This window comes from Ovis canadensis, chromosome 7, assembly GCF_042477335.2.
Source record: "Ovis canadensis isolate MfBH-ARS-UI-01 breed Bighorn chromosome 7, ARS-UI_OviCan_v2, whole genome shotgun sequence".
Classification (NCBI taxonomy): Eukaryota; Metazoa; Chordata; class Mammalia; order Artiodactyla; family Bovidae; genus Ovis; species Ovis canadensis.
Window position 1 is genome coordinate 62,188,295 of NC_091251.1, and position 26,560 is coordinate 62,214,854.

The 26,560-nt window shown below is 45.9% G+C and overlaps 1 protein-coding gene and 1 pseudogene across 5 annotated transcripts in view; one reads left to right on the top strand and one right to left on the bottom strand.

Moving 5' to 3' along the window:
* Positions 1-26,560, bottom strand: part of LIPC (lipase C, hepatic type) — a 187,510-nt gene that overhangs the window by 97,099 nt on the left and 63,851 nt on the right. The gene's annotated exons all lie outside the window — the stretch shown is intronic.
* On the top strand, positions 7,516-12,513 carry LOC138443638 (acidic leucine-rich nuclear phosphoprotein 32 family member E pseudogene; annotated as a pseudogene).

The window sequence follows — 26,560 nt, forward strand, 5'->3', positions numbered from 1 at the left end:
AAAAACCCAGGATTTTTTTCTGTCCTGAAGCTTCTTCCTCCCCTAAGACCTGGTTCCTTTGTACTGAAGGCCTCAAGCCTGAGCGTCACTGCTCTGAGTTATTTCAGAGGATGGATCAGATCAGAGACAGTTTCTGAAGATGGGAAGGAAATGGGAAATGGGATTAAGTGTTCCTCATCCAAGGAGCCCTTGGTGGCTTAGATGGTAAATAATCTGCCTGCAATGCAGGAGACCTAGGTTTGATCCCTGGGTTGGGAAGATCCCTTGGAGGAGGGCTTGGCAACCCATTTCAGTATTCTGTTTAAAAAAAAATTTAAAAATTTATTTTTAATTGAAGGATAATTGCTTTGCAGAATTTTATTGTTTTCTGTCAAACATCAATATGAATTGGCTATAGGTATACATATATACGGCTTCCCTGATGGCTCAGCTGGTAAAGAATCCACCAGCAATGTGGGAGACTTGAGTTCAATCCCTGGGTTGGGAAGATCCCGTGGAGAAGGGAAAGGCTACCCACTCCAGTAATCTGGCCTGGAGAATTCCATGGACTGTATAGTCCATGGGGTTGCAAAGAGTTGGACATGACTGAGCAACTTTCAATTTCTTATATATATATCTTATATATGTTATATACCTTATATATCATATACACACACACACACACACACACCACTCTAGTATTCTTGCCTGGAGAATCCCATGGACAGAGGAGCCTGATGGGCTACAGTCCATGGGGTCACAAAGAGTTGTACACAACTAAAGTGATTAACACTTTCACTTCCAAGGAGCCTAACTCTGGAAGGAATGCATTCCTCCAGGTGGTGAAGATAGGATGGACATGAGCGTGACTACTAGGAACATCTAGAACAGTGCCTGGCACCTAGTAGGAGCTTAATAAATAGCTGTAGGATGCATGGCGTAGATAAGGAGATAGAAACATTTGGTGGCAACATGTAATTCATTGGCCAATCAGGGTGTTCCCTCTGAGAACCATCTGATTCCTGAGTTGGAGGGAGCCTTAGAAATTAAGTAAGACTAAATTAAATAAGACTGTTTTCTTACTTTACTGATGAGGAAACAGACTCTGGGTTGCAGAGTAACCTGTCCCAGGCCCCAGGCTATTTGAGGATGGAGCGTGGCTTTCCTGACCTCCAGCCTCCCTGCCACACCCTCACAATGCTCTGGACAACAGGATTCATGATGGATCCAGGGTACACACAAGATCGCCTCAAACCCCAAGAATACTTCAGCTGAATTTCCTTAAAATAACTGTTGGGATCAACTTCATGTGTTAAGGGTTCAGGGGGTAGGGTGGGGGAAGAAAATCCTGTTAAACCTGCTGATTGCTCATTTATTTCTGTCCCAGCTCTTGAGAAAGTTGCTTCTGAATGATCGTATGTGCTCTGGAAATGCTATAATTAGTCAGCCTGTTTGGGCCACACTGTTCTGAAGCAAGAACTATCAGGTGGGAAATAATTTGGCTGATAGTTGAGAAACAAACTATCGTCTTTTTAAATTGTCGTTTTAAATGACGATTTTGTTGTTTAGTTGGTGAGCTATGTCCAACTCTTTGTGACTTCATGGACTGTAGCCCACCAAGCTCTTCTGTCCATGGGATTTCCTAGGCAAGAATACTGGAGTGGGTTGCCATTTCCTTCTCTAGGGGTCTTCCTGAACCAGGGATCAAACCCAAGTCTCCTGCATTGGCAGGCAGATTCTTTACCACTGAGCCACAGTTTTAAATAACAGATCTTCCAAAAGTTATTTATTAAGGGATTGTCTTTTGCTTCAGCAACATGGCGGAATACTCAGATTGACTAAATAGTGTTTTAATTTTTAAAAGTTTTAAATGCCCAATAAAAGCAATGCTATCGATAATACCCTTACTAAAAATAATAGCTATTGTTTACTATTTACTGTCTCCTGAGTATTACTATGTCCTAGGCACTCTGCTGAGCATTGCACATGCATTCTTTTCATTTAATCCTCACAGCAAGCCTCTGGGGTACAGGTATTAGGTTTAGGCCCATTTACACAAAAGGGTATTGGAATTTTGCGAGATTAAGTCATTCACAACACTCACTCTGAGTCTGTGCTCACATTATACACTCATTCCACACACACTGACTGCACACGTCAAGGATGAACAGGGCTTCCCTGATGGCTCAGGGGTAAAGAATCTGCTTGCCAATTCAGGACACATGGGTTTGATCCCTGGTCCAGGAAGATCCTACATGCCGCAGAGCAGCAAAGCTCGCGTGCCACAGCTATTGAGCCTGTGCTCTGGAGCCTGGCAGCTGGAACTGCTGAGCCCACATGCCGCAGCTACTGTGGCCACACACCCGTGATCTGCAACAAAAAAGGCCGCTGCAATGAGAGCCCATGCAACTAGAAAGCAGCCCCTATTCACTGCAACTAGAGAAAAGCCCTGTAGCAGCACTCAGCACAGCCAAAAAATCAAATCAATCAATAGTTTTTAAAAAAGCATGAGCAAGGCACAGAACCTTACCTTGAGAAGTCACGTCTACTTTAAAGGAGGAGATATAACTAATGGATACAAGACAGCTTGGACATTAGTTAGGCTTGCAATAAGCTGACACAATCCAAGCAACCAAGCACCTAACCACCCTGGTTTCCATAGGACTGCCCTGATTTAGTATCAGACATCCAACAACCTAGGAAATCCCTTAGTCCCGGAGAACCGGGACAGCTTGTTACCCTACACTCAGCAGAAACGTAGAAAGGATGCTCTGTGAGGCCTAGCCAGGATAGGACCGAGCCAGGCTTCCCTGGTGCCTCAGATGGTAAAGAATGTGCCTGCAATGTGGGAGACCTGGGTTCAATCCCTGGGTCAGGAAGATCCCCTAGAGAAGGGAATGGCTACCCGCTCCAGTATTTTTGCCTAGAGAATACCATGGACAGAGGAGCCTGGGGGCTACAGTCCATGGGGTCACAAAGAGTCAGACACAACTTAGCATTAACACTTTCACTCAGGCACGTGAAGGGGAGAGAGAGGAGTGGCCAGGCAGAGGGATGGATGGGAGCAAAGCCACAGTGGCGAAAGCGACATGGATGCAACAGAGGGTCAGTGTCGAGGGAGCAGGAGAGAAGACACAACATCTGTGCTTTGTTATGCTGTGGGTTATCTGTTTATTGGAGTTTATTTCTAGGAAGAGCAGAGAAACACTGGGTATCTGATGCTTGGGAGGCACTTTGCTAGAATTCCGGGGATGGAGAGAAGCGTGATGTTTGGTGCATACCTGCTTTGGGCCCAGTGATTCTCATCTGTGCTCCTTGCTGTCGCCTCTCCTCACAGCCCTTGGCGTGGGGTTCAGAACTTCTCATTGTTCCTCAGGTTCACATCTCTAATCTGTGTGGTGAGAAACCTCAGGGCCTTTGGGAAGAAGAGGCCCCAGGCCCAGCTCACCCTTCCCGCAGTGTCACTGGGAAGGCAGCGCTGGGTGGCTGTGGGATATCCCACCTACTGCCGGATTAACCAGCTGACCTGGGGCCTTCTGGGAGCCTCAGGAATCTGTAAAACGAGAATGGCAGTGCTTCCTCGCAGGGATGCTGTGAGGTTCAAGAAGGAGAATGACTGTGCCAGCACCTGCCCCAGGGCTCAGTGCCTGTAGGTGTAAGGAGGAAGTGACATTCAAGCCGGCTCTCAGCGGGGCACTTCTCCAGGTGAAGAAGGAGGGAGAGGACACTCAGAAAACTTGGTTCCTCATGTATGAAGGCATGGAGCCCCGAAGCAGCCTGTGACCTAGGGGAGCGGGGAACAGTGCATGTGGTTGTTGTGTGGGACCTTCTCCCCAAACTCTACCCTCAGCCTGCCCATCCCCACTGCTCCCCGACCCTGTGAGTACCTAGAATCTTTAGAGCCACCAGGGACACTTTGCTCTCTTCATCCCTCATAGTCAGTCACCTTTTCCTGTTGATGTTGCCTCCTAAGTCTCCCTTGAATCCACTTTCACTCACCCCTGTCCAGTGGATATCAGCTCTCCCTTCATTACTGACTCCCTATGGATGTCCTTGCTTCCACGTTTGCTTCCTTCCAGTCCAGTCTACACACCAGCAGGTCATGAAAACTGATGCTAGTATTGCCCTGTGTGTGCTAAGGGCATTGCTCAGTCATGTCCAACTCTTTGTGATATCATGGCCTATACAGTCGATGGAATTTTCTAGTCTAGAATGCTGGAGTGGGTAGCCTTTCCATTCCCCAGGGGATCTTCCCAACCCAGGGATCGAACCCAGGTCTCCTGTATTGCAGGTGGACTTTTACCAGCTGACTCACAAGGGAAGCCCAAGAATACTGGAGTGGATAGGCTATCCCTTCTCCAGCGATCTTCCCAACCCAGAGAATTGAACTGGGGTCTCCTGAATTGTAGGTGGATTCTTTACCAACTGAGTTATCTGGGAAGCCCAACCAACGCTCTTTGATAGGCTCCTAGAATTCTTGGGGAACCCACCACATACAACCCTTGGCGTGTAGCAAAAGTGCCAGATGGTGTGGTCCCTGCCCACTTGCAGCTGCCCCTTGAGCTCCTCTCCTCCTTCCTCTACACTCTCCTGCCATGGTAGGTGGCTCTGCACAGTTCCTAGAACATGTCTTGCTCCTTCCCCACCCAGAACCTTGACTTTCAACCCTTTCATTTCCTCCCCATTAGCCTAGTTCACTCCTGCTCATCATTCAAGTTTTTGCATATATGTTACTTCCTCACTGTGCTCTGTAGCATTCTCAGCCGGCATGTTCCATTTGCATCTGATTTTAGTTAAGAATCTTTGCATTTGGAGGAGGTGTTTTGCTGCTGCTGCTGCTGCTGCTGCTAAGTCGCTTCAGTCATGTCCGACTCTGTGTGACCCCATAGACGGCAGCCCACCAGGCTCCCCCGTCCCTGAGATTCTCCCGGCAAGAACACTGGAGTGGGTTGCCATTTCCTTCTCCAGTGCAGGAAAGTGAAAAGTGAAAGTTTTGAGAGGCAGTGTAACCAAGTGCTAGACTCATGGGCTTGGGAAGCCAGGGAGTGTGGGCTCAGAAGCACTGATGCTCATTGGCTGTGCCCTTGGGCAAATTATTTACTCACCTTAGTTTCCCCATCAGTACAAAGGGATAATAATAGTACCCATCCCAGTGGGCTGTGAGGATTAAACAAGTTAATATTAGAAAAGTCCTTACTAGTGCTAACCTCACCCATATTAGGTCACTGTATAAGTATTTGTTACATAAATAAACTGATTTGCTCCCGAGCATTTTGCTCACACACCAGGCGTGGCATCTACCGTGTTGTGTTCAGACCCGCTTCCCTCAGCTGTAAGGTCCTTTTGAGGGCAGGGACTATGGCTTAGGCATTCTCTGTATGCTGATTCCCAGAAAAGTGCTCAGTGCACAGCAGGTTAGCAAGAAACGGTGCAGGAAAGGAATAACATGTGATGACGGAGGCGAACGCTAAGAACAGAACCAAATTCTAGAGGCAGGCCTGCATGCTTAACTCTGCCCATGCCCGCTAGCATGACGAGCCAAAAGGCAGGGTCCAAGGGGAGAGCCTCTGGGTTTTAGTGTCCTGCCCTCTAGGGTAGACTCAACACCACCGGCAGATCCACTCAAATTTCCATAGAGATTTTCTTTACTAAAGGACAAAGCACACACTGGGCATACATTTTAAAAAACAGACAATAAAACTCAAGGAGTTATCTGGAATGGCTGGGAATGTCACTTTAAAATGCCCTTTTTAAGTATGGAGGGAATTAAGATATTAGATTAACAGATAAATGTCCCAGAGAATAAATTACAAAATTAGTCAGTTTTTTTTGCTTCAATAGCCTCTTTTGCTGAGCTTTAAATTACCAGTACTAAGTGGGGGTGGGGGGGGGGGAAAAGAGGACTCATTAAAAAAATTGATTTAGGACAACTTGCTAAGAGATATTTGTACCCAATGAGCATGGTATTATCGGAGACAGCTGTGCTCTTTAACTCCCCAAATTTACTTAAAGAATAGATGGAAAACCATCTTTCTACTTTATGTGTGTGATTTATTTTGGGGAATGAAATCTGTATGCTGAGTGGTGGTACAGCAGTGAGAGAGGCATGGCTGGGGTACACAGGCTCCCCTCCGGCCCTCACTATGTCTCTAGACGTGTGTGTGTGTGTGTGTGTGTGTGTGCGCGCGCGCGCGCGCACGTGTGCATGCTCGCGCGCGCGCGCGCACGTGTGCATGGGCACATGTGTGTTTGTGTTTCTGGGAAACTTCTGCCAGGTGCAATATCTCCTTTTATCTTCAATATCATCAGAGTCACTAAATCACAGTACTAGCGTGTCAACTGCCTATTTGTCAGGTATCAAATCAGAGGCCCCTAGAGTTGGAATTTTAGATTAGCTCTTTCTAACTGCTATTTTGAGCCAGTGTGCTCAGTCACTCAGTCCTGTCTGACTCTTTGCAATCCCATGGATTGTAGCCCACCAGGCTCCCCTGGCTATGGAATTTTCCAGGCAAGAATACTGCAGTGGGTTGCCAGTTTCTACTCCAGGGGTTCTTTCTGACCCAGGGATTGAATCCAGGGATCCAGGGATCCCAGTACATCTCTTGCATTGGCAGGTAGATTCTGTACCATGCGGCCGCTGGGCTGTAGAATGTCTGTTACACATGGTCCCTTCTTAATCTTTAGTAACCTAGCATTTGTACAAAGGAGTGTGAGATGCTCTAAGCAGTTCATATGCTTTGCAACTCATTTCAGTAATGACAAAAATGAATTAAAGTTAATTTAAAATGTTTACACATATTTAACCCCCTTTTGAAGAATGTATTTGGTTAGTTAGCTTTGAAGCATTTAGTAAATGCTTGTTCTATACCACATCATTTAATTTGTAAGTAGGGACATCATAGTTGAGGTTGGGAATCATGCTTACTGCCGGGAGACTCCACCCCAGCCACCCTCTTTCTGAGTGAAGGGTTCCCTTAATACATTCCCTACCTGAGAGTCTGATGCTGTCCGGAGTCTGAGAAAACACCCACCCCCTCTGTGTAAGGCTTGGGGTGAGAAGTTGATTGTTGAAGGAGGACCAGTTTGTGGTAGAGTCAGGTCTCAGAAATAGGTTTCCTGATTTCCCTAAACCCTTTCAGAAGTCCCCACACCCCAGGTGAAAAACTGGTGTTGATCATTTGTGTAATATCACACCACAAAGTTTCTAATTCACTGCAGATGTTTGCCTCAAAATGTTTTCCCAGAGACAGGATGTATTGGGTTGGCCAAAAAGTTCATTCAGGTGTTCAGTACCATCTTCCAGTAAAATCTGAATGCACTTTTTGGCCAACCCAGAACGTGGGGTTTAGTGCGGACAGCCATTGCGCTGTGTTCTCCTGCGTCCCAGGGACACTGCCCAGTGTGTGTGGGCCCAAGCAGAGGAGGGGCTGGTGCCCAGAGCTCTAGTGGCCACAGTAGCTCCACACACCTGCTTTTCTTGAACTGTTTCTTACTCTTACAAACTAAGAGGTAGGTAGGTATTCCTTGTCCACTTTATAGATGAAGCAATGTGGCCCAGGGAGGTTTGCTGTTGTTGTTTAGTTGCAAAGTCATGTCCAACTCTTGTGAGCTCCATGAACGGTAGCCCACCAGGCTCCTCTATCCATGGGATTCTCCAGGCAAGAATACTGAGCTGAGTTGCCATTTCTTTCTCCAGGGGATCTTCCCAACCCGAGGACTGAATCCAGGTCTCCTGCTTGGCAGGCAGATTCTTTACCACTGAGCCATCTGGGAAGCGCTCTAGAGAGGTTAGGCTAGGTAACTATTGAAGACTCGGTTCTGGCCTGACTCTGAAGCCTGAGGAAGATCTTCCCATATAAATAGACACCATACAAATGGACAACATTGTCCAGAAGTTGAGCTGGCTCTGTAGAGAAGAGAGGCACAGAACCTTAGCTGGAGAGAGAATATGAGGTTGATGGAAGCTTTTCCCCCGTTCATTTTATTACGATTATTTTTAAAGAGAATACCTGCAGTGCATGGGCTACCTCTAAAAGCAGACAGATGAAAAGGTTCCCACTAGGTGCTTCTGGAGTAGAAACCAGGAGGCTAGGGCTAGGATAGGAGGGACATTTTTTTTTTTTTTTTACCATATACTTATTTTGTACCTTTTAAAATTTTGTACATGCAAATGTATTACCTTATTAATGGTAAATAAAATTTAAATTTGAAAGAGGAGAGGTCTCCGAGCAGCCATTGAAGGGGAAGGAACTGAGGGTGTGTGTATGTGTGTGCGTGTGAGCGTGCACGCGAGTGTGTGGACAAGGAGGTGGGGGCAGCCGAGTTAGAGTCCCAACTCCTTGAACTCCATTTGCGATTCTCTTCTTCCTTCCCCATACCTATCTGGTGGTGGTGGACATTTATATTTGCCTTTCTTTTCATTCATTTCCAAATCTTTTAAAAATTTAGGGTTGGGGGTAGTGGGAAAGGCAGGAAAAGGTAAGGGAGGAGAGTAGTAGCAGGAGAGCAGGAGGAGGACATGGAGATGAAGAAGAGGATTAACCTGGAGTTAAGGGACAGAGCCCCGGAGGAGGTAACAGAATTGGTCCTTGATAATTGCCTCTGTGTCAGTGGGGAAATTGAGGGCCTGAATGATACTTTTAAAAAACTAGAGTTTCTGAGTATGGCTAATGTGGAACGAAGTTCACTGGCCCGGGTGCCCAGCTTAAATAAACTTCGGAAGTTGGAACTTAGTGACAACATAATTTCTGGAGGCTTGGAAGTCCTGGCAGAGAAATGCCCAAATCTTACCTACCTCGATTTGAGTGGAAACAAAATCAAAGATCTCAGTACAGTAGAAGCTCTGCAAAATCTTAAAAATTTGAAGAGTCTTGACTTGTTTAACTGTGAGATCACAAACCTGGAAGATTACAGAGAAAGTAGTTTTGAACTGCTGCAGCAAATCACATACTTAGATGGATTTGACCAGGAGGATAATGAAGCACCAGATTCCGAGGAGGAGGAGGATGAGGATGGAGATGAAGATGATGAAGAGGAAGAGGAAGATGAAGCTGGTCCACCTGAAGGATATGAGGAAGAGGAGGAAGAAGAAGAGGAGGAAGAAGAAGAGGAGGAGGAGGAGGAGGATGAAGATGAAGCAGGCTCAGAACTGGGAGAGGGAGAAGAGGAGGTGGGCCTCTCATATTTGATGAAAGAAGAAATTCAGGATGAAGAAGATGATGATGACTATGTTGAAGAAGGGAAAGAAGAAGAAGAAGAAGTGGAAGAAGAAGGTCTTCGAGGGGAAAAGAGGAAACGAGATGCTGAGGATGATGGAGAGGAGGAGGATGACTAGATCATTCTAAGACCAGATTTCCTAATGTTCCTGGGTGTGCAATAGAGTGGTCACATCTTTGTTTCTTCTTGTATGATAGCTATCCCTACAGAATATAATGTGTAACTTTTTGTAGGAAAAGTGTGGTTTTACTATTTTTGCCTTATCATTCCAAATAAGATTAACTAGTCTGTTAATGATCATATTGTATGTAGAGAAAAATTTTCATTGACCCCCCCATTGTGAAATTCCCTAGCAATTTATTTAGAATCTTAAATTTTCTAATTAAAGCTCATTATATTAGTCATTTTTAGCATAATTAAAATCTGATCGCTTTAAAAAAATAAAAAATAAAAAAGGAGAGAAGAGAAAGATACTGCATGTATTTGCTGAAGAATTTAGCCTATACAAATGGAATGTGGGGCACCGCCATGAATGTCCTTCTGCTACTGAGCCCAGTCCTTCTTGCTACCCCTCCTCCCCACCACCTTGGCCCCCATCAGCCATTGCCGTTGTTTTGAAGACCCTTTGTGCACACGTGTACACATGTCCTCTTTAGCATGTTAGATTAGATTGTACATATTGGGTGGTAGCTTGTTTTTTTCACTGATTATTCCACATCAGTACACATAGGTTTACTTCATTCATTTCAAAGGCTGCCTGATGTTTTTCTATGTGGATGTACTAAAATGTATTTATCCAGTTCTCTATTGATAGATATTTAAATTGTTTCCAGTCTTTGCTTTTATAAGAAACCTAACAGTGAATATTCTTACTCTATCTTTCCACACTGTGCAGGTCAGTCTGTAAGATAAACATTTAGCGGTGCACATCAAAAGATCAAAGGATATTTGTGTGTCTTTGACTATTTTTTTAAGATATTTTTTTGATGTGGACCATTTTTAAGTCCTTATTGAATTCAAAACAATAGTGCTCTGTTCCATGCCCTGGTTTTTCCTGATCCTAACTCTCTGACCAGGAATTGAACCTAAACCCGCTGCATTGGAAGGTAAAGTCTTAACCACTGGACCACCAGGGAAGTCCCATGTCTTCGATTTTTAAAAATGATATGTGCAGCTTAAAATTTGAGAGATACTGTCATATTGTCTCCTGAAGAGGTTGTACAATTACCCTTCCACCGCAAGGCATGAGGATGTTGGTTCTTCACACCAAGGGAAGGTTTTTGCAGAGAGAAGCCAACTTTCTATGGAAGAGAAGTCTTTAGAGACACAGTGCAAAGACTGTAAGGGCTGGTTCCATGGCCTCTCCACGGCAGGGGCAGAACCATATCCACAGGGCCTTTGCCCATCTCCACGGGAACTGGGTTTCCCTCCTCAGTCAGTCTATGGATATTTATGGAATATCCATGTGTGCCATGTACTTTACTAGGACCTGGAGGGATCACCAGGAGTCAGACTCTGGACTTGCCCCCAAGAAACCTGTGATCTAATTGGGCAGCTAAAAAATCCTTTATGAGAAGAGAAGCAGCAGTACAAAAGACTGAAAGCCCAGATTCTAAGTGAGGCTTATGAACAATAAATGTGTCTAGAGGCTGGGGGAAGTCGGATCACTTTTGGCCTTGGGAAGTCTTCTCAGAGGAAGCAAAATTTATGCTAACCTTGAAGAATGGGTAAGATTTTGCTAGGCCAAAGGGAGAATGTGAGTGTTAGAGGTGGGAAATAGATTCTTAGTTATTACGCAACAGTTAATTGGTGCTGATCACAATGCATGAGACGTAAGAGGTGTGAGTTCAGTCCCGGGATCAGGAAGATCCCCTGGAATAGCAAATGGCAACCCACTCCAGTATTCTTGCTTGGAAAATTCCCATGGACAGAGAAGCCTGGCAGGCTACAATCCATGGGGTCACAGAGAATTGGACACAACTGAGCAACTGAATGAACACACACACACATACATGTCAGATACTGTGCAAGACATTAATTAATTTGCTCAAGTACCAAGTCCTGCATGCCTACTGGGAGCCTGGGGAACTTAGATTCTAGGCATTTTCACACTTATATGCCTCATTTTACAGAGGAGCAAACTGAGGCCCAGGGAGGTTAAATAACTTGCCCAAGGTCACCCAGCTAGTGAGCGGCCAAGCTGGAAGCTTAATGTTGGTTTTCTGATCCTTATTGTCTGGTCCTTGTTATCCCTTGCTAACTGCTAGAAAGCAAAGGTACAGAAGGAAAAATGCACAAAACCCATTTGGGAGACAAAATATAGGTCAGTTTATGAAGGATAAATTAGGGATCAGATCTGAGGTCTATTCCAGTTGCCCAAGCTGCATACCCTTATAACAAAACAATCTGCAAGGAAAGATGGCATTTTTGTGGTCTGAAATTTCACAGCTCATGCAAGTGGTGTTTATTTTTTCCTGCAAATTACAATCTGCATTGACATTATTAAGGAAATCACATGGACCCAGCAGAAAATGAAGAATCCAATTGATTATTTTTATTGCTATAGAAGTCTTTTGTAGGCGAGCTGGGCAGAGACCCAATTTCATTTGCTTGTAATATTGCAAATGCTGCTAATTGCCTGTCTTTAGTAAAGGATAGAGACAAAGGAACAATCAAAGGTATTTATTAGAAGTTGTTTGGATAAATTAGCTTCACATTTCAGTGGGCTTCATCTCAGTGCAGAACACCCAAACTCCACGTGTTAATAAATGACAGTCACGACATCACCTTTTGCACTGTTTGTACAGTCGTTTCTGGCAATGCTGTAAAGTACCATTGAATTGATTATTTTCAGGCTGACTTTTTTTTCTGCAGAACTTGAACTATTAGTGCATTGCCATTCAATCCAATTTAGTAGTTATGACAGTTGGAATAACTACATTGCATCTTAATATGTGTGTCTCATGCATAAATCACATTGTTTGCCAAGAAATAAAGAACTGAGAAGCTGCTGCTGCTAAGTCACTTCAGTCGTGTTCGACTCTGTGCGACCCCATAGACAGCAGCCCCCCAGGCTCCTCCATCCATGGGATTTTCCAGGCAACAGTACTGGAGTGGGGTGCCATTGCCTTCTCTGGGGAAGCTGCTACGAGACTGGAAATTAGTGCTAAACAGATAACTGGGTCTTACAGATTGGAAGGTGGAAACTCATTGAACATCTGAGAGTCCAGTAAACTCTGGCTTCATCTCTGGGACACAGAGCCCGTCAGAATATAGGTTATTTTGTTGCTTAATAGATCTTCCTTGACATGACATCCTTTCAATGTTTATAAAAGTTGCTTTAGCTTTCCAGTTTGATGCACGTTTTCATATTCATTCATTCATTTCTGAGAGCTCAGTACTGTCTGGGGTCTGAAGAATCATTCATTGTCTTTGCCCACTGAGCAATAACCCTGTAAAGGCTACCAAACAAACGCATACTAATTTTAGTAGTGCAGGGTAGAAGTGGTCTGTGGTCTGAAAGCTTTGTTCTTGGGAGAGATGGCAGGCGATAGGTTTAGAACCATACTCTGAGGTCAGTTCTTACCAACTATGTGATCTTGGGCAGTTTGCATAAGCTCTCTAGGTCCTAGTTTTCTCATCTATGAAATGGAGATAAACCACAGCCATGATGGGGTTTTTAGAAGAGTAAAGTACCTGATACTCAGCTCAGGAAATGGAAGCTTTTATAATTACTGTTTATTCTTAGATTTCAGGCATCAATCAGCCAAACTTGACAGCAAGGCAGGTGGTGGTGGGGGTTATCAGGAAGGACTTTGTGATGGGTGAGCCTTGGATAAGCTGAGTTGTGTGGAGGAGATGGGCCTTTTGCAGGCAGGAGCTGAAAACCAGAGCCGGGGCAGGTGGATAGGGTTTGGGTACAGGGTGGGGGTCCCTCTGACATGAGTGGGAGAAGTGAGAGGAGGTTGGAGAAGTAGGTGGCTTGTCATGGAGGGATTCGTGGATCCCTGCAAACTGGCAGGTTGTTCAAATTTTCCCCAAGAACCAGGCCAGTCCTCATAAGCGAAGGGGAAGTGAAAATCTGTTGCTTGAGGCCTGGCTTCCCTGGAGATCTAGTATTTTATTCCCCAAATGAAATTCAATCACTGCTTCCCTGGGCAAATCCATAAATTAAGGCAAGGCTGAAAACACAGGCATTTTCTAACTTCTACATCATCCATCTCTGAGACTCTGTGGGAACTTCCAACAGGGTTGGTCAGGGTAGACATAAGTCTTCTACAGGCTTAAAGGGGACACGTTACCAATGCTCTTCAAACCTTTTATTTTCCTCACTGTGGGGTTTTGTGCCCTTTAAGATGACATAGAGAATATTTTCCCCAAAGTAATAGATTTCAAAAGCCTGTAAAATGGCTGTGGGCCCCACTCGCATCTCTCTCCCAGCCCTTTCCAGCTCTGTCCCCAAGGGCTGGTCCATGTGGATGAACTGCTAAGTGGGATTTCTGGAAACTTGGGGCCCAGCCCCTGAATTAAGGTGGTTGTCTCAGCCCTTCCTCCTTCTATCACTTCTTTCTTTAGCTATCATGGGGCTCATGGGGCCTCAGAAGCACCTTACCCCATTCTAAGACATATCTTGGCAGAGGAAATCCAAGGCAGGTTTTGTTTTAGAAGGTCAGAGATGGCAGATTTCCCCTTCTTCCCTGGAAGAAACTGTACAGACAATCTTCTGGCTTCCTTATCCAACGCCTGTGACTTCAGTTGAAGGGAAAATATTTTTAAAGGGAAAGTGGGACCTCCCTGATGGTACAGTGGATGGGAGTCTGTCTGGCAATACAGGGGATATGGGTTCGATCCCCAGTCTGGAAAGATTCCACATGTCAAGGAGCAACTAAAGACGATGCGCCACAGCTACTGAGCCCACACACTGCAACTACTGAAGCCTGTGCACATGGAGCTCATGCTCTGCAACAAGAGAAGCCACCACAGTGAGAAGCACGTGCCCTGCAATGAAGAGCAGCCCCCACCGGCTCCAATTAGAGAAAGCCTGTGCAGCAACGAAGACCCACAGCAACCAAAACATAACTAACTAAATAAAGTGATAATAATAATCATTAAAAAGGAAAACCTAAAGGAGCTTGGTGGGGATGCTCTCAGTCAGAGCTTGATGAACACTGGCTGATGGGGAACCCAGCCACCCTGGTGCAGGACTGATTATACTGAGACATTGCTGCTCTTGATCGACACGAGTCAGAATGAGCCTGATTATTGGTGGACTGCAGGCAGATCCCTGGGCACAATGCAAGCCAACAGAAACAGAGAGGCTGTGGAGTTCAAGGCCAAATGAACTTTGAGCCAACTGTTACCAGGCAGCAATTATAGAACATTTTACAGCCTCCCAAACTGGGAACATGTGCCATCCATTTGATTCTGACCCAGCCCTGTGAGGAAGGAGGTCTTTGCCTTGTTTCATAGGTGAGGAAGTAAGGCTCAGAGAGGCTTGTTCAAAATGTCACAGAGCTAGCATCTGGCAGAACTGGTGCTTCAGAGGGTCTAACGGCTAACCCCATGCTCCTTTCCTGGCACCATGCCACTGTCATTTGTTACACAGCCAGCAGAATGGGGCCCAGATCAGCTAATGGACTGATCCCTATGTATTCTATTCTTAGTGTGAATCACTGTAATGGTTGGGGCCTTAGTTTGCCAAGCTGCATGAAGGAGGGGACTGACTCCAACTTATTGCCAGCCCAGAAGGAAGGCATAACTACTTGGCACACAAAGAAGAAATGAAGAGGAACCAGTCTACATCACTTCCTGGGGCTGTGTCTCTTGGAGGATGATAGGCAAAATGCGAGATTAGAATAAATAGGATGAAAAAGGAAGCCTTCCAGTACCTGTGTCTCCCCTGGACAGTTCATAGGTTCTGCTTGGAGGGAACCTATCCTGCTATCTTCCCAAATGAGCCCTAGGGGCTGCCTGGCTCTCAGCTGTACCAGAGACTCAGAGAACCTGGGCGCCAGAGCAGATGGACCTGGGCTGGAAGCCCAAGTTCATCATTGCTGTACTGATCGCTTAGCCCAGCTGAGACTCAGGGTCTTCATCTGTGAAATGGGGACATATGAGAACAGCATCCTGCTAGGGTTGTTGTGAGAGGTGAGACAACTCATGGACCATGCTTGGCACTCTGTCTGGCATAAGGAGTGTCCCTGGACTTCCCTGGTGGTCCAGTGGTTAAGAATCTGCCCGCCAATGCAGGGGACATGGGCTCAATCCCTGGTCTGGGAAGATTTCCCCTGCTGAGGGGCAACTAAGCCCATATGCCGCAACTACTGAGCCCACACTCTAGAGCCCAGGAGCCTCAACTACTGAGCCCAGGTGCCCTAGGGCCTGTGCCCCTCAACAAGAGCAGCCACCACAGTGAGAAGCCTGGGAACCACAGCAAAGAGTAGCCCCCCACTCACCGCAGCTAGAGAAAGCCTGTGCAAAGCAACAGAGAGTCAGGCAGCAAACAAGCAAACCAAAAACACATAAATAATTTTTAGCAATTAAAAGAAGTGTCCACTAAATGATATGTCACTTTTATTGCTAACATTTGGTCAGTGCTCACTCTGTGTCAGGCACTGTGCTAACCACTTTCTATAAATTAAGTCACTCAATCTTATTAAACAACGTAATACAGGTAAAGAGCTTCACCTAGTTCCTGGCCTAAGGAAAGTGCTGACAGTGGTGCCTGTTGTTAACCTAAGGTTCCGCACAGTTAAACAGGTCTGGGCCTCTGCCCAGGTCCTGGGCCGTCTGTTTCATGGGGACGGAATGTCATGACCCATCTCGTGTGTCCTTCAGTGTCTCCCTTTGATGTAAATCCATTTCTTGCTCAAGGCCGAGCACAGAGGTCACCTCGTCACAGTTTTGCGGTTTCCTGATGGAGACAGACAAATAAGTCAGCAGTTGCAGTGTAGTTCCAGAGTGCCTCAGTGGGGGTAAGGATGAAGCTGCGATCATGGGAAACAGGAAGGGACAGTCACCTCTGATACGAGGGCAGAAAGGACAGGGAGGAGGTGATGGAGAAAAGACAGTGGAATTGGCCTTGAAGGAAGAGCAAGAGTATGCTGGGCAGAGCAGGGGAAAGAGGACGTATTCAGGAAGCTGTGGGCCACTGGAGAGGGGCAGCGAGCAGGCAGGGGAGCGGGTGGAGGGCCGTGGTGACCAGGCTCAGTTGCATTTTCTGTGGAGGCTGTGAGGAGCTGGGAAGAAAATGTGATTAAATCTGCCTCTTTGAAACATCGCTGGGATTGCAGAGAAAGGTTGGATGGGAGAGTGGGAGCTGCTGGGGGTCTAGAGCAGGCGTGAGGGCAGGGGGGGTTAGGGTGCGGAGAGCATGGGAGTCAGGGAGCACAGGGCAGGCAGGCTGTGAGACCTGTGGTGAAACGAGGGTTGGTGGACTTCGTGACTGGCCGGATGTGCCGGGAGGGAGAGAGAGCTGCCCAAGGTGGCTTCAGAGCTCTGACTTGGGAAGGTCTGACAAGGGAGGGTTGAGAAGGGGCTGCGTGAGGGGGCATCTGAGAAACCATTGTTCCCTCAGCACGGGCAGTTTGGTGGACAGAAGGGAGCCTCTCTGCTTTGGCAGCTGGGCGGAGGTCCTGAGTCCATGGGGACCTGGACACCCAGCAGCCGGCTCCGGCTGCCCCAGCCTGGGAGTGGTTCGTGCCCTTGACAGGATGAGGACTGTGACACAGAGGGCAGTGGAGGGGCCTGAGGATGTTTAGCTTGGGTTGAGGGACTGAAGAAGCCGTTACCCTCACCCTGACCCTTCATGTCTTCACGGAGAAGACGCAGCTCTTTGTGCTCCTGAACGCCAAGCTTCGACATGTGAGAGAGAGCTCGGAGATGCTCTATCTGGGCTCAGCATAGAGGAGACTTGTTTCTTTCTCTACAAGACGGTGACAGATCGCCTGTTTCAAGAGAAATGCATGTAAAGCGCTCTTTCCTGCTCCTAGCACAGAGGATGTGCTCCCTAGTGGTCAGGTGGTGCCTGGAAGAACTGTCCTCACCTCTCCCACCTGAGGTTCCCCTGCTCCCTGTCCCCGTCCCTGGAGCTCTCAGCGAAGGAGGGACGGTTGCCTCACACTGGATGTAGAAGGGCTTCAGATCAAGGGTTACCCTCCCACTCCAAGACTACTCCCACCACTTTTGGGTGAGCAGATGGATCTGGTGTGGCTACAACATGGTTTTAGCTGACAGTGAGTCAAAAAGGGGACAGCTTTCCTTTTACCCAGATTTGCTTCAATGTGAAACAAGAAGCATGCATGTGTGTCCACTCACTTCAGTAGTGTCTGACTCTTTGTGACCCCATGGACTGTAGCCGGCCAGGCTCCTCTGTCCGTGGGATTCTCCAGGCAAGGATACTAGAGTGGGTTGTCATGCCTTCCTCTAGGGGATCTTTCTGACCCAGGGATCGAACCCATGTCTCCTGCATCTCCTGCATTGCAGACAGATTCCTTACTGCTGAGCCAGTGGGGAAGCCGGTGAGACAAGTTAGAGACTGTCAAATGGCCATAGTCAGGCCAACCTGACTTGTCTAGGTTGGAGATAATCAGGACCCTTAATCCTTTGGGAGGCAGCATGGTACACTGGAATGAGCAAGAGATTTGGGGTCAGGGAACCTGGCATGAAAGCCTGTCTTTGTCCCTTATGAGCTCTGTGACCTTGGGCAAGTCATCTAACCTCTTAGACTCACATTCTTTCTCCTCTGTGTTCTTTCAAGGAAGGCAAGAGATGATGTAGGCAAAGCCCCTCACTGCACCTGGCATACAGTAAGGACACAGGAAACTATCATCCACAGCTGAACCAGCTAATGTGAGAAAAATATTAACTGGAACAGTTTCCTCTCCTCCTACCTCCCGGCTGCATCTTCACATGCTGTCCCCAGACATTTCCCCTGGAGTTTTGTCTGTGGGTTGTCATTTTGTCTGCTTGCCTTTCATCCTCCTGAAGCCTTGCTAATCGCACAGGAAGTGGGTGGGTAATGTGCTTCTCTGTTGTTCCACTGGCCTCCCAGCGAGTCGTACTGTTTTGCTTTCCTCACCACGGGGGCTTCTCACACCCTCTAATGACTGTTTTCCCTTCAGAAATGGCATATTTTTAGACAAAAGCAGTTCCTGTGGTTCATCTCTGACTGTCTGGCAGATCTCTGATTTCTCATCAGTTTTCTCTGCCTCTCTCTGGTCACATAAAACCCACTCCAGCAGCATGTGTGCAGGAAATACAGGAACCACACGCTCCCAGCAGCCTTCTCTGCTCTGAGCTGATACCCAGTGTTCAGGCACTGGGGCCCTAGGCCAGGGCTGGGTTGTCCTTGGTTGAGGCCTTGGGTCTGAGTAGTTGGGACTTGGGTGGATACTTTTTTTAGCTGCTGCCCTGCCCCTCCAGCTGGTTGTCCAGCTCCCCTGTGCCAGTGTTGGAGGGTTGGAGGGTGGTGGTTGTTTCAAAATTACCAGAAACACTCACCCTTCTTTGTTGTTGTTTGTTGTTCAATCACTTAGTCGTGTCCAGCTCTCTGTGACCCCATGGACTGCAGCACCAGGCTTCCCTGTCCTTCACCATCTCCTAGAGTTTGCCCAAACTCATGTCTGTTGAGTCGATGATGCCATCCAACCATCTCACCCTCTGTTGCCCCCTTCTCCTCCTGCCCTCAATCTTTCCCAGTACCAGGGCCTTTTCCAATGGGTTGGCTCTTCACATCAGGTGGCCAAAGTGTTGGAGCTTCAGCATCAGTCCTTCCGATGAATATCCAGAGTTGATTTCCTTTAGGATTGACTGGTTTCGTATCCTTGCAGTCCAAGGGACTCTGAAGAGTCTTCTCTAGCACCACAGTTCAAAAGCATCAATTCTTGGCTCTCAGCCTTCTTTATGGTCCAGCTCTCATATCTGTACATGACTACTGGAAAAACCATAGCTTTGACTATACTGACCTTTATCAGCAAAGTGGTGTCTCCGCTTTTTAATATGCTGTCTAGTTTTGCCATAGCTTTTCTTCCAAGGAGCAAGTGTCTTTTAATTTCATGGCTGTGGTCACCATCCACAGTGATTTTTCAGCCCAAGAAAATAAAATCTGTCACTGCTTCCACTTTTTCCCTATCTATTTGCCATGAAGTGATGGGACTGGATACCATGATCTTAGTTTTTTGAGTGCTGAGCTTCAAGCCAGCTTCTTCATTCCCATCAAGAGGCTCTTTAGTTCCTCCTCACTTTCTGTCATGAGACTGGTATAATCTACATATCTGAGGTTGTTGATATTTCTCCTGGCAATATTGATTCCAGCTTATAATTCATCCAGCCTGGCATTTTACATGATGTACTCTGCATATAAGTTAAATAAGCAGGGTGACAATGTACACCCTTGTCGTAGTCCTTTCCCAATTTTGAATCGATCCATTGTTCAATGTAAGGTTCTAACTGTTGCTTCTTTACCTGCGTATAGGTTTCTTGGGAGGCAGGTAACTTGGTCTGGTATTCCCATCTCTTTAAGAATTTCCCACCGTTTGTTGTGATTCGTACTGTCGAAGGCTTTGGTGTAGTCAGTGAAGCAGAACTAGATGTTTTCTGGAATTCTCTTGCTTTCTTCATGAAAAAGAGCTTAAGTGCACTGGGTAAATATGGAAAGTTCATAGTCTGTGAGGGATGCTGTGCAAGGCATAAAGGAAGTTAAGGAAATGCACACAACTGGGCCCCTGCCACCAGGGAGCTTCAGTGGGGAGGTGTGCAAGAGCAGCAGGAGGGGAGCCTAAAGAGACAGAGGAGGGAGAGGGCTACAGGGAGAGAGCTACCAAGGACAGATAGGATTGGGTGAGGTTATGGGGAGGCTGGAGGCCCACCCTTAGGCAACCTGCCTTTCCTAAGCCTCTCTACACAATGAGGATTGGATGGTCTTTCTTCTCTCTTTGGTTTAATTCATTCATTTAGTTAAACTTTTGGAGGACTGACTGTACTCTAAATACTTTTTTAGTCACTGTTTAACCCACCTCTACATCACTATGATGTATGTGCAGCATTCAGATCATTTCTTTGCCCTTCTGTGACTGTGACTGATATGGCTAATGGATTGTTAGTCATTCTTCTATACCACGCCTAGTATCATCTTAAAATCCTCCATACAGCAGTCATCTCTGATGGAATGGAATTGGTACTTGAACTGAAAGCCATCTGTATCTTTGGCCTAGACTCCTAGATCACTGGATATGTACTGAGGCCTCTGTACATTTCAAAAGTTTATGATTTCCCCCACAAAATGCTGCCATGCTTCAATTCTTTCTGCCTTTCTTTATGGAAGCCTATTTCTCTCCCCTTTCTTAGAAGACTAGAGAGGTATTAGGTATTAGGAAATTGAAAGGCAAGCAGACAAAAGGATAAACCTCCACCTTTATCTACTTGTAGTTGGATTGTGTTAGATAGACCTAAAGTTTTGACTTTGGATCATGGGGTTAAATGTGATTCTTTCTGTATTTTTGTTTTTTTAAGTTTTACTTTTTTACAGAAACAGTACATTTTTTTCTTTTATTTAGCTCCACTGGGTCTTCGTTGCTGCGTGCAGTCTTTCTCTAGCTGCAGTGAATGGGCTTCTCATTGCGGCGGGTTCTCTTGGGACAGCATGTGGCTCTAGGGCGCATGGGCTCAGTAGTTTGATGCATGGGCTTCGTGACCCTAGAGCATGTGGGATCGTCCCAGACCAAGGATTGAACCCGTGTCTCCTGCCTTGGCAGGCAGATTCTTAGCCACTGGACCACTACGGAAGTCCATAAAAATGCATTTTGTTTACTCAGACTTGATCACTGTATACCCTTTTGTACCTTTTGAACAGTGAACCATGCGACTATATTGCCTAATAAAAATAAAGTCAATAAATTAAAAGCTTGTCTTTGTGTTTGCACCTGTGAATACCCTTTATTCTTAAAAGTCAAAGAACATATTCCTTGAAGATACTAAGGAGGTGGAAAGTCATCTAGCATTTGGGAAAGATGTTTACTGACAGGTGATCAAGATATGATACTGGGGTCTTTGATATACACAGGATCCTTGTATGTAACTGGCATAAACTCCATTATTTGAGCTCTCTCAATCACTTTTGTGATTTAAAAAATAAAGTCTAGGTAGAGGTGAATTTATTCTGCAGCAAGTGAAACTTAAAAAAATATTATTTGGCTGTGCTCAGTCTTAGTTGTGGCATGTGGGATCTTTTTTCAGTTGCGACATGTGGGATCTTTAGTTGTAGCAGGTGAATTCTGAATTGCAGCATGTGGGATCTAGTTCCCTGACCAGGCATTGAACCTGGGGCCCCTGCATTGGAGACTTGGAGTCTTAGCCACTGAGAAGCCACTCCCCACCAGGGAAGTCCCAGCAAATGAAGTTTAAGCTTAGGCCCTCACTTACAAGGTGTCTTTTGTACTTTCATATCTAATTTTATATTTGTAATTTTGCTTTCTTTTTCTTAAAGTGAGTGTTTTCTCCCTGTCTCCAACAATCTGGGGCTTTGGCCTCATATAGCCAGGCTCTGCTATGGGTAGAGAGGCACTCTTCTCGTTGGTCTGTACAGTGTTCAATGTCACCAACTCCTTGATTCTCTTTGGGATATGCTGGGAACAGAGTACCTGCCTTTTTCCCTATTCTTTTTTTTTTGTTTGTTTCTTCTCCAGAAGCCTTATTCATTAATAACTAGAATCTACTTCTATGATAATAACTAGAATTTTACTAGCGGATGGGTCACTTCTATGGAGGGACTCCTGTAAAGACTAGCATCTTTCTCTGCTCTGGGCTGTAAAGATGGTGGCCAAGGCTCCTGCAGTGAGTGACGCACCCCGAAGCTGCTCAGCCTCCTTATCTGAGCCAGGTGAGCAATAGGGCTGGCCCTTTTAGAAAGCAACTGATTTTCAATCCATAGAGTTTTGGAAGAGAAGGCCTTACTAAATAGCCTTGGGCCCAAGTCAAATGTTCTCAACCAATGAGAGGGTCAAAAAGACTTATACTGTGCTCTTAGTAACCCTGACTGTGTGTATGGTTGTGACTCTGGTTGGCCTGGAAATGAGCTTAGAATCCTTAATACTCCAACATGATCATAAAACAATTTTCTCTGATCCTTTCTAAGTTATTAGAAGAAAAATAGGAACAATAGTGAGTCAATGCTTGATGTCTATCGTACCTTGTCATGACCTTTTAGATCAAGCAGGACAGCCCTGGGTGTGGACAGGGGCAGCACAGCTGAGATATACTAAGTCAACACCTCTGTGTGAATTCTAGCAGCTGTGCAAATAAGTGGGTGCAAGGTGGAGGGCTTGACCAGGCAGAGGAGCCAAGGTTCACAGGAAGGAAAGAAACCAATTTAATGAAAGTGGATTGTAAAGCACACAAGCCTTAATGTGGCTTTAATGTCCCAAGCCCAGCACAGTTCCATGGAGTCTATATAGGGCAGCTTTTTTGCTGGGGTTTTCAATCTAGGCTGAACTCTAACTGCTCTGCAGTGGGCCTTTGTGTCATTTAAAAAGTTCCCTAAGTGATTCTAATGTTTGTCCAGACGTGAGAACCACAACACAGTTGAACATTGTCAGTAGGTATTAACCGCAAATTCCTGGCGAGGATATCACAGAGCTGGAAAGGGTAACTCAGGTTGGGAATCACATTGGGACTTATGGACCACCCATCTCAGGAGTTAGATCAAGAAAGACATTATTATTCCAAAGCAGTGGTTCTCAAACGTGAGTGTGTGTGAGTCCCCTGGAGGCCTTGCTAAAGCTTCTATTACTGGGCCTCACCCTGAGAGTTTCTGGTTCATTAGGTCTGGGACCCCCAAACCAACGCATCTGACATGTCCCAGGAGATGCTGACGCAATGGGTCTGGGGACCACACTTTGGGAACCACTGTTGTAGAGGACACAGGTCTTGGCCCTGAGAGGTGTTGCTGGTGAAGTGGAAAGACTGTGAGTCTAGGAAGTTGAGGACCTGGATTCAGGCCCTGGCTTTGCCATGACTCGCGCACAGACTGTGTGGCCTAGGGTGAGCATGTGCCCTCTCTGAGCTCAGTGTTTTTGTCCGTTATATGGGGATAAGATGAACTGTTTACCTGTCTCCAAGGTTTGAGTGGGATAATCAGTAATACATTTCATTTGGAATTTACCAGGTACTGAACATTCTCCATGCATGATTTTGATTATTTTTCTCAACATTTTTATGAAGTAGGTCCTCTTATTCTTATAGGCTCAGAGACTGAGTTTAGGCAGCTTCAGTACCTTGATAGGAGCGTTGAGTCAGAGGCTGTTCTGGCCAACCTCAGAGTTCAAGCTGTCAACCACTGAGCTATCCTTGACTCTCAGTTGGAAACCCTGTGAGCACCAAGATCTGCCAAGCAGCATCTAGCTGTGTTTTTTCTGAGTGGTGAGCAGGGCTTGATGTAAGGGGTACCTGGTGGGCGAATCACTCTGCAACAGTGAGCAAACCCCAATTAATTCAAGTCTGGGCAGATCAGGAGGGGTTCCAAGAGAAAACACAACAAAACACATCAATCACTCTGTAACTCTGTTTGAGAACGGGCCACTCAGTTAAGACATAGGCATTAATTAGGAGGAAGAAAGGAGCAGAACAAACAGCCAGCAGGAAGACCAGAGGCCTCTGTAACAGGCTGACCGAAGCCCAGGAAAGCTGCCTCCTGGAGACCTGGCAGCAGATCACAAAGGCTGGCACCAATTCATTAAGTCAAAGCAGCCATCGTGGGGAAAGGGCTCTTTGAAGCAAGAAAAAATGCTTATGAGAGACATCAGGAAAAGTCATCCAGTGGGACCCAATACGTGCAAATCAGAAACCGTGAGCTGAGGTGCTACTCAGGGGAGCTTGCAGAGGTAAGGAGCCTATAATCCAAGATTCTGCACCTCGAGCTAGGAAGCCTTGGAGAGATGGGTGTCTTTGGGTCACTGGGAACAAGACCCCATGTTCAGGGCTGGGTGATTGGGACAGGTGATCCCTGAAGATCATTGCAGCTCTTAGATCCAGGGGTGACCTGGAAGCTGGATCCATGCTTCAAGGGTCTACCAGATTTGTTTCCCCAGGTAAGTTGTTTGGGTAGGGGTACAATGAATGAAAAAAAAAATATTGATTATCAGAGAGAATTTGATAATGTTTCATGCTAAAGTTTATTAGAAGAAAACTTGTTATAACTTTTACACATGGGTAGGAATGTTGTCATTTTCACATGGAGATTTCCATGGACAGAGCAATCCGGTGGGCTATAATCCAAGGGGTTGCAGAGTAGGGCACGACTGAGCGACTAATACTCTGACTTTTCACAGGATTGTTGTGTAACATACTTGTTGTTTAGTTGCTAAGTCGTGTCCAACTCTTTGTGAACCCTTGGAGTGTAGCCCACCAGGCTTCTCTGTCCAAGGGTTTTCCCAGGCAAGAATACTGGAATGGGTTGCCGTGTCCTTCTCCAGGGGCTCTTCCTGACCCAGGGATTGGATCTGGGTCTCCTTCATTGCAGGCAGATTCTTTACCTTGGAACCACCAGGGAACCTAAACTACTTTATGATTAAAAGGAAATGGGATTATGTGAGGGGTCTGATAAGGCAACAGATGCCTAAAAAGTGCTTTGAAATCTGTAACTGTTATTCATTGGAATAAAGGCATCACAAAAACTCAGATCATTTTCTGAACAAAGAGCTATGAAAAATGACCTTACTCAGTAATTGCAACAATTAGAAGAGTTTTATTTGATCTGGTAAGAGAAGCGAGAATCCATATGCATCTTACGAGTTCAGATGCTCAGCCTCCGGTAATGATGAAATGGGGCCATGTGAGTGGGCAGAAAAATAGAAGATGTCCTTTGATGTGGACAAGATTATGATGTGTTTAGCAGCAAGTAACCCAAACACATTCAAAAGCAGAGACATTACTCTGCCGACTAAGGTCCGTCTAGTCAAGGCTATGGTTTTTCGAGTAGTCATGTATGGATGTGAGAGTCGGACTGTGAAGAAGGCTGAGCGCTGAAGAATTGATGCGTTTGAACTGTGGTGTTGGATAAGACTCTTGAGAGTCCCTTGGACTGCAAGGATATCCAACCAGTCCGCTCTGAAGGAGATCAGCCCTGGGATTTCTTTGGAAGGAATGATGCTAAAGCTGAAACTCCAGTACTTTGGCCACCTCATGTGAAGAGTTGACTCATTGGAAAAGACTCTGATGCTGGGAGGGATTAGGGGCAGGAGGAGAAGGGGACGACCGAGGATGAGATGGCTGGATGGCATCACTGACTTGATGGACGTGAGTCTGGGTGAATTCCGGGAGATGATGATGGACAGGGAGGCCTGGCGTGCTGCGATTCATGGGGTCACAAAGAGTCAGACACGGCTGAGTGACTGAACTGAACTGAACTGAACCCAAACAACAGATGAACTGGTTGGCTCTGACCTAATGGGTGTTGTAGGGGAGCAAAATTTTCCACCCCCAAAAGTCTAGCAGGCAGATTATTTTGAGTTGAAAACAATCAATGCACAAAGATTCAGGAAGAAACTTGAACTTTCTCCCTAACTGCCTAAAAGAATTTAGATAGAGGCCTATTCCTGAAATAGAGCTAACACCAGAGACCTGGCTAAGGGTGATGGGGGAGACTCAGCAGGGCTTGCAGACCAGAGTCCACTCCACCCATTGTCTCTGTGGTGGCCCAGCAAACATTTATTTACCAGACATTTGCGTTTCCATTTTCAAGTGAATTGCCTTCTTGTCCTTTGAAGTCCCAAACCACTAAACCCAACATACATTTTTGTCTTTGATTAAAGACAGCTTTTAAAGTGAGGACTTCAGCTATTTTGGTGAGTTACTCTGTTTTCTTGGGTCTCTACCATGTACACATTATTAAACTTTCATTTGATTGTCTTCTGTTAATGTTTCTCCTATCAATTTAATTCTTAGACTAGCCAGAAGAACCTAAAAGGATAGGAAATTTTCTTTGTCCCTGACAGTATAAACCAGAGAAGAATTTTGGTCTTTGCAGCCTGTTTGTCTCCTGTGATGAGAGTTTGGTCAAGATAGCTAACAAAGTACTTAAAATAACTAGATCCTTAGAACTTAGGAGCCATGGCAATGATGTAGTTTATTGATTAATTTTATATGTGAGAAACTGAGGTCCAGAGAGCTAAGTGGCTAACCCCATAACTAATTAGAGAATGCATTGTATTTAAGATGGAAAACATTAGTCTTACCTTTCATGAAACTAAGGTATCTGATTAAGGCCACCTTAAAACGTGTGGGAGATTTCTAGAACATTTTTAGTTTGATGAGATGGAAAGTTGACCAAATGCTCCTACAGAATGCCAGATTGCATTGCTGTGAAAAGACA